This window comes from Akebia trifoliata, chromosome 12 (genome assembly GCF_017979445.1).
Source record: "Akebia trifoliata isolate Shusen 1 chromosome 12, ASM1797944v1, whole genome shotgun sequence".
In the NCBI taxonomy this organism is placed as follows: Eukaryota; Viridiplantae; Streptophyta; class Magnoliopsida; order Ranunculales; family Lardizabalaceae; genus Akebia; species Akebia trifoliata.
The window spans coordinates 860,579-867,207 of NC_141386.1; positions in this window are offsets into that span (position 1 = coordinate 860,579).

A 6,629-nucleotide genomic window follows, 5' to 3' on the forward strand; every position below is an offset into this window, starting at 1 on the left:
AGGACAGGTGTCAAGTCATCAAGGTATATTATTAATTAAAGGCACACTACACTTTCTCTCTCTTTTTCATTTATTTACGGAAATACCATCACACATGGCTTACTCTCCTTCTCTCTATTATTTTTTATTTAATTATTTGTTTTTTTATAACGTGTTTTGATGAGTCACGTATGACTTTGCCCCCTCGTGGGTACAGTGAGGAAAGACTTTGATGCAACCACTCCGCTTCAAAAAAATGATACAACTGCCTCACTTACATTACGCGTGTCCTGTCAATGTTTTTTTTAGAATTCTTGAGATACGCTGTATTTTCAAACGAGTTATGCCAGCCTTACTAATTTAGTAAGATTTCAAATCTTACTAAGAGTCCTTGAGCTTCTCTTTTGGCATCCAAAAATAATAATTTTTCATTATTTATAAGAGAAGATCAAAGAGAGAGATAGGTGTCAGCTAACTTAGTTGGTAAAATCTTTGGGTGATGACATCGATGATCTGACTTTAAATCCTAACAATTCCAAGTTACTAATAAAAAAAAAAGAAAAAAAAAAGATTCTAATAAGATTAGAGAAATTTAAAAATTACATTACATATTTAGGTTTTGTATATCAAATCAAGTTTAATTCCATCGAAATTTGATTCATCAATTGTTCTGGATCAGGTTTGAATTCTAATCTTGAGATCTGATAAAAAATTTCATTGTAATAAGATTTTTTTTCGAAACTAATTGGATTGACTCCAAGTTGGATTCGATCCCTACTAGATTACCAAATCAACCTCGATCAAGACCAATCAATTCAGAGTGTGCTAATCGATGGTTATGTGACCATTTCAAAAACATAGGTGGGTATCTCAAGTATTCAACAATATCTCATCAATTTAAATATATATACATACCACGTGTGAAGTAAAAAAAAGAGAGTATTTTTTCTAAAATTTTGTCTTGAAAGTGTGACTCGTCCAAAGAAGGCTGGTCACCTACTCACATTGATGTTTGAACCCAACCGTCGGATTGGTAAGTCACGTAACAAGTGGACCACAGCACTAAAATCAATGAAGTAAAAGGTTGTGGCATCATCATCACCAAGACCTCACCTGCGAATCTTTAGCTGGTACCTAACGATTGGGGAGTGGGCCCACATGATTATCTCAAAGAATCTCTTTCGTGGATCTCATTAAAATGATGAAGGTGACTAGTTGCACACCATCCATTACCAATTGCACTGAAAATAAAAATATTGCACTCCTTTGTTATTTGAATCATGATAATCCAACTCCCCTACATGACATACTCTCCTAATGCGGCATGTGCTAGAATCATAGATTTTATGTCTCAGGATACACATCTATACATCCCCATAAATATGTGCAGTTGTGTATCTTGAGGAAAAAAAATCTATGATTTAGCACATGCTACATCAGGAGAGTACCACGTGAGGTAATCAGAAAATCATTAATCTTTTTTTTTTTTTTTCTATTGTTCTACTTCTTCGGCCTTGTTCACAAAAAATATTGAACCTCATAAATTATTGTTGATTTGATCATTTTTGTAAGAATTACTTAGTCACAAAACAAACATTTTTACAATTTACATGAGTAGAGACAAGGATGGAGCCAAGATTTTCTTGTAGTGGGGGCAAGTTATGGTTAGTTGTATAGTTGAAGAATTTGACGATGAATGATTTTAAGGAGAAATTCAGAGGTATTTTTTATGTTAGAAATTGAAGAAAAAGATATTTAGGTCATTTTCAATTAGTATATGAGAAAGCCCGGTCAAGAAGAGGCAATGTCATCAACAAAAAATTGAAGAGGGGGGGGGGCAAAAATTGGATGGAGATGAGGGTGTGGAGGCAAATGGGGAGAAAGGTGAGGGAGTGGGTACAAATGGGGCATGTAATTAGTTGAAAATATAGGGGTGTCTCAAAGTTGGGGGGGGGGGGGGGGCAATTGCCCCCACCAACTTCTTACTAGCTCCACCCGTGAGTAGAGAGAAGACAAAGTCCCGAGAAGGTGAATAACCTAAATCTTAACGTTACTGATAATGAGGTGCAATTAGTAGGTTATTAAAAAATAAGTTATTTTTAAGGTTGGTGTGCGATCAACTACTAACATTGTGCAACTACCCAGTCCCTTTCATCATAAAGGCATAAAATGGGTCCCACCCTAATTGGATCTAAGTCTATCTCCACCCTTGTATATCAATTTGGATTTGGATTCCATGCCAATCCTAAAAACTAATACCATGTTTCAATCTGAGATGAGTCGGATCAAAACTATTTTTATAATTTTACCTTTTCATTTAAAAGAATCTATGTAATAAGAGATGATATTTTGATTATAGTTTTCAAAGTAATATATATTTGGATTATATCTAATCCGAATCAGTTCTTAATTTGATCCAATTAAGTTCGAGGGGTTGCCTCAATGGCAATTTTAAATCGATAAGTGGTGAAAGATCGTTGGTTGTGAGTTTGATACCCATTACGAGTATTAATTCCACGGGGCCACCCGCGAGAGTGCACCTCCACGCCTTGGCTCAACCTCTGGCAATGGCTCTTCTGATCCCACTAGTCAGACGTAAATTCGGATACCCCCATCATCTTATTGGATTGCTCTCAGATGACCTCAAACCAATCCCAGACTTGATCCATTGACAATCTTATTGACGTTTAACAAATAGCCAAATACAAGATCTTAGGGATCAATTTATAGGAAAATCTCTGATGAATATCTTCACTTCTCAACCGTTGTTTAGAATCAAACATTTGATATTTGAACTTATCGTCACAAATCGATTTTAATTGATTAGTGAGAGACGAGTTGAGATGCCCCAACTTGATGTCCATGGGAACAACAAAAACTTCTTAACCACAATTGATGGTCCCATTAAGGATTAAAGGCAGGTTTTTTTATATGATAGTGGGGCATTATTGGATGGATGTTACCATAGGAAATCTAAACCCTAAAAAAAATACTACTTGGTCCCAATACCTATTATGTCCACGTGTCCTCTTTGTGTGGTCCCATTAAAAAAATCTGACTTCAACTACTAAGTTACCTTATGACCTATTCGTCGCGTCTTTAATATATGAATAATGATTTTCTGACAACCCCTCTGACATACACCGTCCCTTCCCCCTCTCTCATAGATCATTTTTGTCGGGAAACGTATAATTATAAATCTTTTTGTGTGTATCCTGATGCAAATGATCTACGATTCTGTGATGAGGAGGGGCATATGTCAGAGGGGCATCAGATTATAACGACTCTTAATATATTTTAAAAAAGGAAAAAAAATAATCTCGATAACCCGTGCAAATCTCTTCCCAAACAAGGCCATTATATTTTTTTCACGATCATTTAGTTTGGATAATTAAATTTTAATTATTAATCATTGAAAGTAATTTTCAAAATTCAAAAATCTTATTTGATCAAAATGTGCTTTAAAATTAATTTCATGCTTATTTGAGAAATAAGCAAGATTTGGCTCAGATATTCTTTGGTCAATCAATAATATAAAATGAACTCAACAAAATTGAATTTAGGGAAAGATTCCTTTTGTTAACCTCAAATCTTTCCGATAAAGATTCCGTTGTTATAATAATTTAATTGATCATATTCCGATAATTTTACAAAGAAATCTTAGAATATTAAATAATATTTTAATATAAAGAAATCTACAAACATATCTTCTTCATCATGGGAGGTGAATATTTTTTATTATTAAGAGAGTTACTATTGCCACACCAACTCTTACTAACGTCACATCAACTATAGGAATTGGTGTGGCAACAACAGTTCTCCAGATTAAAGAATAAGTAATACAACTCTTTTGTAACTTTGCACACGTCATCAATTTTGGTATTTTTGTAAATTGTAGAAAAAAAAGAGCATTTATATTACGTTTATCGAGGAAATTATTTAAAGCGTGATTGCCAGCTTGTTTGTGACGCGTGGCACATATTGAATGGTTGAATTAGGTAAAAATAATAAATATCAAGTACGGTAGAATGATTAACAGCCATCTACTTTTGTAGCAATCTTAGCAAGATATTTTTTTTCCAATAAGAAGTTGACATGATTCTACGATGACGATGGGCCTTGAATCGTGGTTTCATACATGTGCGCCACCTGTCTTTATATAATGTCAACTAAAGACTTATTATGAATGAGTGTGTAAGTAGTACTCTCTTGAGTCTTGTCCATCGAAAATATTATTCTAAAAAAGAGGCGGAATGCTGTTAATGACCCATACAAAATTGCCATCTGGCATCTGCTTTCCGTCCACTGTCCTATTTGGTCAAAAAGAGTATCACATAACACACAAACCAAAAAGATTGTTATTGGCACACAACTTATACTAATATCACACCAATTCTTATATAAGAATTCGATGTGACATTAGTAAAAGTTGGTATGACAATAACAACTCTTAAAAAAAAAAAAAATTGACACCCCAACTTTTACTTGTTCATCCCAATTAAAAATAAAGAAAAATAAATGAATGAATGAGAATAAGTAAAAGTTGGGATGCTCTCTAAATTTTTTTTTTTTTTCCTTTGTAGATTTCTATTTTTTGGGTTTTAGATTTTATATGAGCTCATTCACAATTGTAAACAATTACTAGAATTGTTTGAACCTGTGTTATAATGTTGAGATTATAATTTGAGCCAAACCTTTGAAATGTTTGAAGAGTGTATTTTAATCTTTCATTGGGGTGTGATACATAATATAAGAAATTGGAGTGTTAACAGTTATAAAAAATACTGATTTTTTAGAGATTTTATTAGCGCACCAACTTTTACAAAAAAAACTTTGAAATGGCTGCCCGCTTCAAACTTTTGAAGGAACCCTTTTCATTGTATTGCAAGTGACTCTTTGAAAGAGTTATTTAAAATTTTGGTGGAAATTTAAGGGTGTGTAATAATTAGAAAATAACATGTGTCTTGTAATGAAGGGGGCAAACTCAAACTCAACTTTTACTTACAAGTGCCACAAGTCAAAGCCGGTGTGTTAATAGAAACTCTCTTCTATATGACATTATTCCCCCCTAATGGAATGGGACGGACTCCTATGATTGCATGTCTCATTCCTTAACGTGCAAATTAAGTAAGTCAAGAAAACATCAAATTTCAAACATAATTACAATCACTAGTTTTACCATTGCACTCTTTAGGAGTCAGAAACTATTGATTCATGTTGTCTAGGTTTACGACACTTGATTTGTTGATTCGTTTAATTCAAATTTGGGTTCATGGGTTCATCAATTTAATATTCAATCTCAAGAAAAATTAACAACCTCAATCAAAATATTCTCATTTGTCCTTGAAAGAAATCCAAGGGAATTTTTCTTTCAAATGATTATATTCTAATTTTGAATTTTTCAATAGATCATTGGATTATACCATTTATAAAAGTTGACTTGAGAATCCATAATTTTTGTTGACTCTATTTCTCCAATTGTGATATAAAATATGAATATTGATTTTCTGATACCCCCCTCACAAAATCGTAGATCATTTGTGTCGAGATATGCAGGATTATAAATCTTTTTCTTATATATCCCGAGGCAAATGATCTATGATTTTGTGATGGGGGTGCAAGTCAAAGGGGGGGTTTGTCAAATTATCACGACTCATAAAATATCAAGTATAAGAGCAATAAGTGTGAAACCTAAGAAACAGATTTTCAAAATCACAAGAATTGGTCACACTTCCTCTTTTTTTTTTTTTTTTATTATTATTATTATTATAGTAAATCTGTATATCTGATTATGTGATAATCATTTTAATGATCCGAACCAAACAACATTGGATTATGAAGAAGAACCAGATTCTAGAATCCATTACAAACACTCCCTTGATTACACAAGCAAATCAAAACTAGACTACCGATCTAAAAGAATCAGGAGGGTATTTTTGTCTTTTAACCAAGTGCAACGCCAGAAGTCCAACAATGTGGTTTGCCTACACATGGCATCAAAAGCGCATCCTTGCTCCCCCCCCACTTTCTCTCTCAAAAGTCAAATCAGAAAAGAAAAAAAAAAAAAAAAATTAAAATATATATATATATATATTTGAAAGACAACATTTCAAAGCAGAAAAAATCTAAAAAGGGTGATATTGACAGGCATGTTTTTATGTCGCCAGATACATTGAGTCCCTTAGAAGGTCAAAGGTATTTATTTCATAAATTGGAAACCTATTAATATTCCTAAAAAAAAAAAAAAGTTAAAATGAACCTTTTAATAACACTTATTACTACAGCTGTCAATGGATCGGATCAATCAAATAAGCATCGAATCATACCCTTGTCGATCAGGTTTTTATCATATCTCAATATTAGGATCCAAACAGGATCATAAATTGAGTCATGATTTTCGATATGTACGCGGCTGATGTGGCAAGGGCACAGAACCATAGATCTTTTTCTTAGGTATACACAATGAAAACGATCAAAGGTCTTGTGCTCTCGTCACATCAAACAAGTACAGATCGAGTGAAAATTTTCGAGTCAAAAAATCATTAGCATAATAAATTTAGTACTGAATATGTAAGGGTTGGGATCCATTGACTCGTGGAAAAAATGAATGATCCCAATCATGTAAACATAAAACTTAACGGTCAAGATTA